Below are 13,073 nucleotides of genomic sequence, written 5' to 3'. Positions count from 1 at the left end.
TTAAGGTCAACTGTATATGAAGAGCTGCCATTTTGAGGATAGGATTGTAAATAGAAGTTAGGGCAATAGAAGTTGTCTAAACCAAGCCAGGCAGTGGTGGCGCATGCTTTTTATCTCAGCACTTGGGAAGCAGAGGTGGGTGGATCTCTGTGAGTTTGAGGCCAGCTTCATCTGCAGAGCTAATTCCAGGACAGGCTCCAAAACTACAAAGAAACACTATTTCCAAAAACAAAAACAAACAAACAAACAAACAAAAATTTAAAAAAAGAAAGAAAGAAAGAAAGAAAAAGAGAAGTTATCAAACCCAAAGTATTAGCCAGCAGCAAAATAGTTTTCACATGACTAAGTTACTCTATAAGTTAAAAAACAATCTATGATAAAATGGAATAAGCTTGCAATACATTTTTAAAAGATAGCCTGTAAGTAACAGCAACAGCAGAGCTCCCCACACCTTAGGCGAAGCAGCATGCTTCAGAGTAGTACATGATTCATCACAGTAATCGATTATAGCTTAATAATAACTAAAATGCAATATATTGACACTCTTGGAATGCAGACAAAGCCATGATTTTATTATAATTTATGGCCCTACACACACAACAATAGAAAAAAGTGGAAGCTGAAAACTCAATGAATTTAATGCTAGAGGAGTCAGAAAAAATAACAACAAAATAAACCACTGAAAGAAGGAAGAAAATAAAGACAAATGTAATAGGTTGGGTGAGAAAGATGATGAATATGGTGGATTTAAATGCCCAATTATAGTGTTTTGGAAAAGTTTTAAAGGATTCTTTTTATGACCTTGATTCATAACTTTGATATTGTTTGCTAAATTATGACTTGGATTTTCATAGTACTGATTTGCATATGTGATTTTATTCCCAAATTATTTTAGGTCATTGTTTAAGTAAAAAATATTTTCTGAATCTTTAGTTTCCATAACAAAACGTATTGATGAAGTTATTTTTAATTATATGTGTTTTTTTTGTGTGTATAAATTATAGAGATAATATTCCCAAAGCATAAATATACACATTTTAAGGATTTCAATTCAGCAAAAGCTTTTGCATTCTTAATTTTCTAGTCACTGAAAGTTGAGCAGCAACAACAATTAAAAACAACAGTGTCATCCTGGCTTTCCTTGAGTTTAATGTCTATAGTGATTCTTGTGTTAAGAAACGATTAAAGAGGGAATGAAAGAAGGGATGGGGAAGGAAGGAACACAATCTTTCTCTGTGCTTCACAGATCAAGGCAAATCATTCAGGATTTTGTTTGTTTGTTTGTTTGTTTGTTTGGTTTTTAGAGACAGGGTTTTTTTAGATCTCCCTAGCTGTCCTGAACTTATTATGTATACCAGGCTAACCCTGAACTCACAGAGATCCTCCTGCCTCTGCCTCCCTTGTGTTCAGATTAAAGGTATGCACTAACATGACTGACTCAGGTCACCCAGGTTTTATCTTCTGTTTTAAATGTTACAACTTTTTAGAATTACCTGTTAATTTCAAACTAATTCCTGCCCCCCCTTTTTTTTTTGCCTTGAACTCATGATCCTCCTACCTCTATCTCCTTCAGCAAGTCCTACTAGCGTGTGCCACCACAACTGGCTAACTCCTGCTTTTGACTTCATTTGCTCTACATTTCAGTGGTTTTGTAGTTATTATCATAACATAAGCTTTTCATAATTTTGTTCAGCCATCTAAAATCTTTATTTTAATAATCTGTATGACTCTCGAAGTATCTGAATGGTGTCATGGCTCTTAATATGGTGTTGAATATAGAGGGAGCATCAGAGAAATATGTTTATCAAAGAAATAAATAAAACTGAAACGGACAACTCAAACCCACCCTATGTAGTGCAGTAGATAAACCATTGTCCAATGCCACCTGCTCTTCTTTCTGTGCCATTGGTTATCAGCCTACAGTTCATTCTACATCTTCTGTCTGTTCCTTGATTATGCATGCATATCAGCATACTTTAAGACCTTGCACAAACTCTTCTTCTCCTACAAGCAAAATCCACTACTGAGAGATATAGTCAAGCACTGATTTGCTAAATGATTATTGCACTGCCTACTTTTATTGCCTGTGGCTCTTCACATGCCCTACTATGTCTCTAGATACATTTCTGCACATACCTCCTCACATCCAACTGGAAACCCAACCAATGTGATGCCACTCTACTGAGATGCCATTGGAAATGTACATAAAATGCTCAATTTAGAGAGAAGCACGTAGCTGCCCCTGGAGACAAACACTTCCTCTGGAGCCCACCTAAACTTTGCAGGTAAGCCACAACCTCAAGGTGATGCACAGATTAATGGAGACGGGTTATTTAGGATATAAGAGCTAGTTAGCTGCAGTTTTTGGCCAAACAGAATTGCAAATAATATAGTTTCTGTGTGATCATTTCAGGTCAGGGAGGCCAGAAACAAACAAACAACTTCCCCCAACATCCACTCATGAGACTATGGTGGCCTGTGTTGCACTAGTTGCATGTCCTAACAGGATTTTGAGTCTAATTATAGACCAGATACTCTTCTACCCATTCATTAATGTTACCCCCAAATAAAAGACTCTACATTTTTTTTATGACTATTAGCATTAAAGCTATACTTTCAGCCTTTTTTCTGCAATAAGGTATGGTCAGATTATTCTGGTTAATATGGAAGTAATAAAAATGCCCTATGAAATTTCAAGCAAGGGTGTAGTGCCTCAGACATTAACCAGGAGGTTAAGACAATGTATTACAGCAAAGTAAAAGGAGTTTGACATCTTAGAACACTATGTGTCTCCAGGATCATTTACCCTGGTTTTATAAGAAAACCAACCTTTATTTAAAAGGATTTACTTCCCTCACTTTTATTCATTGCCCAAATATCAGCTAACTTCTCAAAAGATTTTCACCAGTAAATTAAGTTAAGATTTTTGTATTTCAATAAACTTATAGTATAGTCTTAATAACTTCTTGTTTTAATGACCACATAAGGCAGAGTAAGTATACTAGTCAAGTTTCTGTTATAAAATACTTAAGATCAAACTCTGCTAAGAAGGAGGGAGGAAGAGAGGGAAGGAGGGAGGGAGGGAGGGAGGAAGGAAGGAAGGAAGGAAGGAAGGGAAAGATTGGGCTATTTTGATTCACATTTTCTGTCCATGGTTGATCGGCCCCATTGCTTTGGACCTATAGGAGCAGTGACATCATAGACTATAGATAAAACTGTTCACTAAATGACAGCCAGGAAGGGCTGGATCCCAATATCCCCTTTGAGAGCAATGACCAAATGACCCAAAGACTTTTGTCCACTACGTTCTACTTTCTAAAGTAGGCCCTTCCAATACTGTCATAAGGTGGGACTAAGACTCCAACACATAGTCTTTAGGGGCCTCTCCTGTTCGGTTTACAGCAGTAAGCAAGATCTCGCTGCTTGAACTCTGAAGTCAATACTACATCACATACTTTGATTGGATCTTTAAGAGGAACTTACATTATTATTAGCCTTCCTAACACAATTATCTTCCTCATTAAGTGAGCTGACTATCTGCAAATTGATTTCATTTTGTTAAGATATTAACCTAAGATATTCTCTTTTAAAACATTCCTTTGCATCTGAAATGAAAGCCTGAAACTTACACACAGGATAATATCTCAGAATGTCTAAAGCTGGCAATTAGGGAATATTAATTTTAGTTTTAGTGATAGTGTGAAGTTTTGATTATAATCAATAGTTATCGGAAGACTTATCCCTTAGTGGCAAATCATGCAGTCTTCAGGAATCCAGGTAAAGATAGTTGAAAAAAATGCCCTGTCCACATGAGTCCTATAGCAGAGATCTCCAAGAAGAAAACTGGTTCCCATAGCATTGCCTATGATCCACACCTTTGACTAATATCTTTATCCAGTTAATGTTTTTCTACTTTTTGTTGTTTCTCCTGGGTCCAAAGTACTCTGGTTTCTGAAAGAAAAATGAGGGACAGTGTTAATTAATACACTGTAGGCTGTTTATGAGAGCCTATATACATGTGAAAGTGTGAATTCTTCCCTCTTTACATAAGCCTTGCAGGGGGAATGCTCCAGCACCTGCTCTGCCCTGCCCTTCCGTGGTCATTGAAAAAGCAAACATGAGTGAGAATTTCTTGGCACAGTCTCTGAGGTCTCAGATTATCGGTCTCTTTATTCATGCCTTAATAGCCTTTTAGTGAGGGGGCTCTTTGGGGAAACCAATTCAAGGTGAAAGGTAAGGAGGAATGAGAAAAAAAAACGGAATTTACTTTAAGCTGCTCAGGTTGCATATTGCTTTGCATGAATTTATAGAGAAGCAGTTAGTAATTGGAAGTGATCCAGCCATAGTATGAAACAGCAATAATAATAATAATAATAATAGTAGTAGTAGTAATAATAAAGCAAAATTAAGATCATCTTTATCTTCTTAGTTTTTTGAGTTTGCCATTTGATAAAAAATTCATACAATTGAGTAGTCAATAGGAAGTTTTGGAGAGCATGGGCTTTATCCTGATCAAACAACATTTACTGTTTGTCTTTAGGATCCCTAGACATATGGAAGGGATGAATCAAACTGGTGAAAGGAGGAATCCTGATAGTGAACTGAAGAATAGAGAGTCCAGATGAATTACCTTTCCATTTACAGGATGTCTTCAATTTTTGTATTTCAATAAACTTACAGTGTCCCATAATAACTTCTTATTATTTTAACAACCAATACAGCTCAGTGAATGTGCTAATCAAGCGCCTGCTATAAAATACTTGAGATCAACAACTTCTAAGAAAAGATTGGGCTATCTTCAATTTGTGAATACCATACAATATTTACATAGACTGAACATTTAGGAAATATCTGTGAATTTCCATAGACTAGTTTGCATCTCAAAACTAGTTTGCAGGGCAAAGAACACTTCCTGCTTTGAAACTGACACAGAATCGTTGCACATGTTGTGTGTGCCTCATAAAGACAGTTTCTGTAAGTACGTCTTTTATCTGACCGTGCTCCCCACTCCTCTCCCTTCCCTCTACTCCTCCTCCTTTTGTCACCATTACTGCCAGCCTTGTACTTCCTACACAGTCTCCATTCTGCTTCCGTGCAACATGCTCGTGTGTGTGTGTGTGTGTGTGTGTGTGTGTGTGAGAGAGAGAGAGAGAGAGAGAGAGATGGGGAGGAAAGAAGAGACATACAGAGAGAGAAATAGACAGAGAGACAGACACACACACACACACAGAGATGGTTTCATGTGTCTAGAAAGAGTTTAGGATCCACAAATAAGAGGAAACACAATAGTTTCTATGTCTGGATTATTTTGCTTAACAAAGTGATCTCTAGTTGCATCCATTTTTTTACACATAGTATTGATTTCATTCCTGTTTACAAAAGAAAGTTCTTCAGACACTAGGCATGAGCCTATTGTTTAATATTTCTGAGAATGAGGTTTCCACTTCTATAAATAAACATAAATAAACGTCTTCATTGCTATAAAATGGAAACAATATGGTATATGAAACAAATGTATCTAGTGTCTTGGTTATTTCCAACCCCATTTTAATGTCCTAATCTCAACCAGAAACCATTTGGAGCAGGTATAGGATTGTCCCTGATTGGAGTACCAATCCCCCAAACCAGGAATACACACACACTGGTGGTACAAGATTTTCACCTCACTGCTAGGGAAATTCAAGGCCATAATCTATAAGCTCAGAATGATGGTGAAGACAGATATCAGTCTGGGTAGATCTAAGCTCAGCATGGCAAAGAATGATATAGTTAGTCTCAGCGTTTAATTCTTGGTGCATCAAGTGTTTGATTTTGTTTTTGTTTGTAATGACTTAATTTTGCCATTAGTTTCCATGGTCTTCTGGCCAAAAGTAAACTTAGGGCTTATGTGAGATCTTTTCCTCATCTCACCCGGTGTTTATACTCCTCAGCCTACCCAGGGGAACCTTAGCAACCAGCTTTATCCAGGGCTCTTCAAGTAGTTAATATATGTTTGAGTGACTGGCTATTGTTCTCTAGTTGTCCCTGTTAGGTCAACAGTGAACTCAGTGTTCACTGTAACAAGGGTTTGCCTATTTAAGGATATGTGGAAGTGACCCCAGATCCCGATCGGCTTCGCTGGTGGCACATATTCCATCTGAGTCACACTTCAGCGCTCCAGGATCATCTCCCAGCTAAATCTACAGATCAGTCAGAAAGGCAGAGGAGGCACACTTACATCCGTTAGTCTGCACCTTGGCAAAGAGCGTTCAGATTAGGTGGCTGCATCCTAGGAAATCTGGAAGCCAATGTCAGTGGAAGAGCAGGATGACTAGCTAGCATGGTAGATGAGAGAGAACAGAAGGAAGCCTCTTGCATTTCGGGGCTCAGTTCTGGGTGATTTCACTGCAGTGGGGCACCGGGAGGACCCAATAGTAGCTTAAGGAAACTGGGTTCTGTTGAAAACAGTCCTAAATATACCAAAGTGGGTGATGAGGCTATACACGAATGCCTCTTCCTTGCACTTCCTGAATTAAATATATGTACATATTTATATATGTATGTGTGTATATATTTAAATATACAAACTCTTACAGGACAAGCATTGAGAATTTTGAAATTTTGAAGGTTCTGTGACAAATGCAGCCATAGTATGTGCAGGCTGCCATGCCTTTTCTGATTCCTGACCTCGTCTGAGACGCCTGTCACTCCACTTCCTACACTTGACATGGTCCATGTCTTAGCATGACCCTTCTACCTGACCTTCACTGGCTTCCTCCAACTAGGACTGTGGCTACTTAATTTAACAAGACAGGCGACCGCAGTCATGTGACAGCTCTTGTTTCCATATAGACCACGCTTATAACTACAGATTACAATGAAGTTTTGGCGGTTCCGTGCAGTGAAGACGCTCAGCCCGAAATCTACAACTAAGAGACCCTGCTTCACTGTCTGTGCCTTGCAGAAACAGGGATTGCCTCAACCACCTAGATCAGATAGTTAAGGGAATAAGTGAGCTTAATCAGTCACGGCGACTGCAAAAAGCAAAGCTTCCTTGTCCCTTCTGTAGCAACAGCCTAAAGCTGTGTGTTTCCAGCTGCCAGCAGTTGGCCAGCTGCTCTATTTTAGCCAGATTCAGGCTGAATCCATCTAAAGTAGGCCAAAATGATGAGAAAAGCAAGGGCAGTTAAGATTATGAGGTAGCGTTTGGTCTTTGGTGACAAAGCACAAAATTGTCTCAATTACTGAACTCACAATCACAGTCAAATGAGGTGGTGAATTGTGTACCCTGGAACGTTATTGTTCTGTATACAAGAACGGTACTTTTACTAACGACCGACAAACATTCTCGCCAGCTTAATCGAGGTGTACCAATGCCTACGAAGTAAACAACTATAACCATGTGACTTCAGGCATCCCTGGTGTCCAGTTTGCCCTTCCTTCTCTTTTTCTCTCTTGTTTAGCTCTAGAAACATTGCAAGTGATTTCCATATGATTTAGGAAAGTAATGGGGCAGAGACGCTATCTGTAAACATAAGGAACACAATGGGAAATATTATGTGTGCATATAAAGAAAGAGAAATAAAACCAGGTTGAAAAAAAAACTTTATAGCTTGTCTCAAAAGAATTGTAAAATTAGTGGAAGAAGTGCATGTTGTTACGTTTTTACATTTTCATTTTGCCAATAGAAAGCCTCATAATATTTTTACTATACTTCTAGACGTGCCTCTCCGGCCTAAGCTGTGTCTGAAAAACAGCCCGGAGGACTCGCGGCTTCTGAGGTGCGGGTTGGAAGTCTAAAGTGGGGATGAGCCAGGCTCCCTCGGCGCACTCACCTGGCACAGCGCAGAGCAGGTGCACGGCGTCAGGCCTGATTGTGTTGTTTATATCCAGGCTTCAATCAGACTCTCTTGATAAGATTTCCTTAGGAAAATATTCCCCAGTATCTACCCTCATTTATGCTCCGCTTACAAAACAAAGCCGAACCAAACCAAAACAAATGTTAATTATGATCAAACCTCAGAACTCACAACGTTTGTGCTTCTCCCCGATACCTCTGATGTGGTCAGAAGGATGGTTAATGTTCTGCCATCTGATTGGAAACTGAGAGATTTTTGCATCTGTGTTACAAAGTTTGTTGATTTTTGTCATTGAGGTCTTAACTCCCTAACGTGACTGTATTGCACGTGGGTTTTTGGAGATAACAGAGGCTGAACGAGGTCACAAAGATGGACACCTAATCCAACAGAACAGGGAGCCTTATAGGGCAAGGCTATGTGATCTTAGGTCAGGAAGAAAAGCTTTGCTAGACACAAAACTGGCTATGATTGGAGTTAAGACTTCCCGTCTCTATCTAGATTTCTGTTTCTTAAGCTCTACATTATATAATATTTTGCTGTGGCATCCTGAACAAATGGGTAAATTGCTTGGATTTATTTATTTACAATTATGAACGATTAATTGCAGTATTTGATTATGAAGCTGTTTCCCAAACAAGCTCATTGCTTACACTGCCAAGAAAGCAGAAGAGTAGCTAATGATGGATTCCATTGCTTTACATCCACAGAGATCACATAATCTGACACAGTTTGCCCTAATGACTTCTGAACAGAACCCCCAACTTGCTGAGTCCGATTGTTCTGTGCTTCTTACTATGTGGCAAATTTAGATTCCATCTTTGTCAGTACTTTTCTCATAACTAACCCAAAATGCCCAACAAAGGCAATTACAGGGAGGCAGGATTTTTTCTTCCGTTCTCAGTTTCAGAAGGATTGGGTCACCATGGTGGTGAGGGTATTACAGAGTTCCTCCTTCTCACATGGAGGCCCAACCAAGAACCAGGGAGCTTTGACAGGAGCCAGAAGCATATACAACCTTCAGGGTTCTTTTCCAGTAACAGTAACCAATTACTGTCAACAAGGTCACACACCCCACAAGTTCCACAGCCTTCAAAATGGTGTCATTGGCCCAGGACTAAGGACTCAAAACATGAGCCCATAGAGGGGCATTTGTTATAAAATCATCTCACTCAGAGCATTGTCAAATGTGTGAAAAGATAATCTGGGTAGCTCTGATTCCTAATCTAGAAGGCATACAATGAGAAATATGATCATATTAAAGATTTCTCTGTATGGTAAAAGAAAAACAAAAACCATACAAAATGCAGAGTCAAAGGAAAATAATAGATTAGAAACAAACACTTGGCAACTCAGAATAATAACCCAGTAGGAAATAGACAAAGGAAATTAATAAGAGGTTCACAGTTCATATAAATCTCACATGTATATTGACAAGGAAAGATTATGTCTATCAGAGTAAAAAAACCCGCAAATCTGGATTTTACTATGACAACATATTTATTTACTGGCATTGTAAGAATCTAAAATTTGGATGGTATATTTTACTGCCCAACTTCGGGGCAGAAGGTCTCTTCACTACAGTGGAAGGGAAATTTGGGGAGTACCTGGGAAATGTCCCAAATTAAGCACATAGCCTTTAGGATTCAGACTTTCTTCATATAAATTGGTGCATACTTCACACCCATGCAAAACCAACTTCCCCTAAAGCAGTTAGTGCAGCAATATTTGAAAAAAAAACCAATTCAAAGTTCTTGCAATTTTAGTACTAAAATAATTGTGGTGTCATAAAACTGAATACACTGAATCTATGAAGAGAAATGTCAGAGCCTATGGACATGGCACAGTTCTGTATTAGACACAAAATGTCCAAAAGACTTGAATGTTAGAACTTGAATACCTATAAGTGTGTTTTCAGGAAGTTCTAATGACATAGGGTGATGGAGGAAGGTCATTGGCTAATAAAGGAACTGCCTTGACCCATTTTATTGGTTAGAGGATAGATGGGAGGAGTAAACAGAACAGGACGCTGGGAGGAAGAGGAAGTGAGCTCAGACTCGACCGCTGTCCTCTCGGGAGCAGACGCCTGAGAGAGACGCCATGCCCCGCTCCTGGGATGAAGCTCCGATCCAGGATGGACATAGGCTAGAATCTCCTTGGTAAGTGCACCTTGGGGTGCTACACACAGATGATTAGAAATGGGCTAAATTAATATGTGAGAATTAGCCTAAAAGAGAATGGGCCAAGCAGTGATTAAAAGAATACAGTGTCCGTGTAATTATTTTGGGGCATAAGCTAGCCAGGCAGGCGGCTGGGGTGTTGGGGACGCAGCCCCGCCGCCGCCCCTTATTACTACATATGGCGCCCAACGTGGGTCAACTGCTTCCACATAAAGCCTGAGACAGCTTGGGAAATAATTCTAGAACAAAATGAAAGCATTGTGCCTGGTTTCTTGGTAGCAGCAATTTCTCGGTTCTACTCTGCTTGCTAGAGGCAAGCAAGCGCCTCATCTAAGAGAGGCTTCCTGACTCAGCTTTAGCTGCAAAGCCTGCAGCTCATTAAGAGGTCCTGCCATGAAACACTTAAACAGTGTTGACAAAAAACTGAACGCATGCTTTTCGGTTTTCAGCCATAGCAGGAAAAAAGCTGCGCCGTTTAAAAAATGCCGGCTTTCTGGGCCATCCTGCCAGGGCAAACTCTGACTGTTTGAGGCAGGAGGGCCGGCTACCAAGAGAGGACTTGAGTGTTGTCTGTTGTAGCTCGCTGGCTGGCAGGGACCTTGAAATGCCATACAGTTGTGGCTATAAACATGGCTACAGCCAGTACCTCAGCCATGAGGCTGGAAAGCTAAGGAATGGGCTACATCTAGCCGGCAAAGCCACGCCTTTAGTCCTACTGAGATTGCTTGGTAAATTAAAGATTCATGTGGTCAGAAAAAGAGAGATATACAGTAAAGAGAGATTCAAAGACAGAGAAAATTTCTGAATGGTTTAAAGTGTGTTAAAAATATATGCAGACTAAAAGTTGAAGTTCTTAAAGTAAAAAACAAAAAAAAAAAGAAGAGAGTTGTTGTGTGTGGTAGCACAGGCCTTTAATCACAGTGCCTAGAAGGCAGAGGCAAACAGATCTCTGTGAGTTCAAGGTGTACTAGTTTACACCTTTAATCCCAATGCCTGGGAGGCAGAGACAGGCGGATCTCTGAGAGCTCAAAGACAGCCTGGTCTACAGAATTACTTCTGGTCAAAGATACAGAGAACCTATCTCAAAAAGCAAAAAGTTAAAAGTAAAAATAAACAAAATAGAGGTTAAAATAAAACGAACAAAGATGGAAAATACACAGAGAATCTTTTTTTTTTTTAAATATGGAACGCTTCACGAATTTGCGTGTCATCCTTGCGCAGAGGCCATGCTAATCTACTCTGTATCGTTCCAATTTTAGTATATGTGCTGCCGAAGCGAGCACTACACAGAGAATCTTGATACTGTATACTATTATACTCTCTTTGAATTGTTTGAATGCTGAGGAAGGAGCAACAGCTGCTAAAAGATATTTGTTTATAAATGCTGCTGAACTAATCCGACATAGATATTTTGATGCCTTGACTTTGAAATTTGGATCTAAGGACATGATGCTTTGGAAAGGAGTTTCTTATTTTGTTTTCACAGAGGATGAGATGCTGTTCACTTCCTCTATTCCGATTTGGTATGATGGACCACACCCTCCTGAAGGGTTGCAGCGAACATCTTCAGAAAATTGCTTCGCTCAACTGCCAACTGAGATGAAACTAGCACACAGGTTATACCATGAAAGACCTAATTAACGACGCCCCCATTCAGCAGGAAGCAGTTTGGAGAGAAATAACTGCGCCCATATTCCCAAAAAATGTTTATAAATGTTCTTTTACATTTAAAGGGGGATATGATATAGGTATGAATAATTTACATTAGTATAGATTTTGCTTTATTGATAGAGATTTAAGGTCAATTTTGTTATATATATAAGTGTTTCTGATTTTGATTAAGGTATTGTGATTGTGTAGTTCATTTAAATATGTACTGTATAATAGGAAATATAGGTTGTTGATGGATAATCATAAATAAGTCAAGTTTGTAGTCATGTTAGTTAATATTTTCTAGATGTGCGTAGATATATTTTAGATAGACATTCTTCATGTCTTTCAAAGATTACAGAATAGTACATTTAATGTTTTAATAACTTAGGACTTTTCATGATAATGAGACACTCTGCTCCTGGCAGCACCAATCTGCTTCAAGAGGAAGATGGTCATCGAAGAGGATCCATATGGAGTTTGATAGCCATTTGGGCAAGAAACTGCTCTTGCCTGGACTATTGCATAAACTGAACACAGAGAACCCACAGAAAGAGGACTACTGAACTTGCCTAAGGTGAGATGATCTTTTGGGGTTCCTGATTCATGAAAGAGTCTGTGAGACATTCTGCAGGACACAACAGATAGTGACTGAACTGACTTTGAATTTTCCTGCTTTATGGAAATGTCTGCTGGATAGCATGGGCCTGAAGGCTGAAGATGGATGCCCCAACGGTACAGAGGAACTTTGACTGTCCAGGCAGCAAGATGTCTCTGTCATTTCTAGAGTTTTAAAAGTTGCTTTTTTCTTGTTTGCTTAGGTAGTATTGTATCTTTCTGGAGTCTTTGATGGAGTTAAGAATAGTTAGTTATAGTTATAGTTTTCCTTAGTTATGATAAAGATTATTGTAACTTTTACTTGATAACTGTTTCGTTATATGTAATTTTGCTATGTTAAAGTTAAAGCCTTTTTTTTTTTGTTTAAACCGAAAAAGGGGAAATGATGGAGGAAGGTCATTGGCTAATAAAGGAACTGCCTTGGCCCATTTTATTGGTTAGAGGATAGGTGGGAGGAGTAAACAGAACAGGACGCTGGGAGGAAGAGGAAGTAAGCTCAGACTCGACCGCTGTCCTCTTGGGAGCAGATGCCTGAGAGAGACGCCATGCCCTGCTCCCGGGATGAAGCTCCGATCCAGGATGGACATAGGCTAGAATCTCCCTGGTAAGCGCACCTTGGGGTGCTACACACAGATGATTAGAAATGGGCTAAATTAATATGTGAGAATTAGCCTAAAAGAGAATGGGCCAAGCAGTGATTAAAAGAATACAGTGTCCGTGTAATTATTTCGGGGCATAAGCTAGCCAGGCAGGTGGCTGGGGTGTTGGGGACGCAGCCCCGCCGCCGCCC

At 39.5% G+C, this 13,073-nt stretch overlaps 1 non-coding gene across 1 annotated transcript; it reads right to left on the bottom strand.

Annotated features, from left to right (window-relative positions):
- Window positions 1–11,191: 11,191 nt before the first annotated feature.
- On the bottom strand, window positions 11,192–11,298 carry LOC121440175. Its single transcript, XR_005973331.1, has one exon. It is a non-coding gene; the product is annotated as a U6 spliceosomal RNA (small nuclear RNA).
- Between the last annotated feature and the right edge of the window lie 1,775 nt (window positions 11,299–13,073).

Source organism: Microtus oregoni, unplaced genomic scaffold (genome assembly GCF_018167655.1).
Source record: "Microtus oregoni isolate MIOR12 unplaced genomic scaffold, Mior012 000065F_ref0000479, whole genome shotgun sequence".
NCBI lineage: Eukaryota > Metazoa > Chordata > Mammalia > Rodentia > Cricetidae > Microtus > Microtus oregoni.
This window is presented reverse-complemented; position numbering and strand designations above follow the sequence as displayed.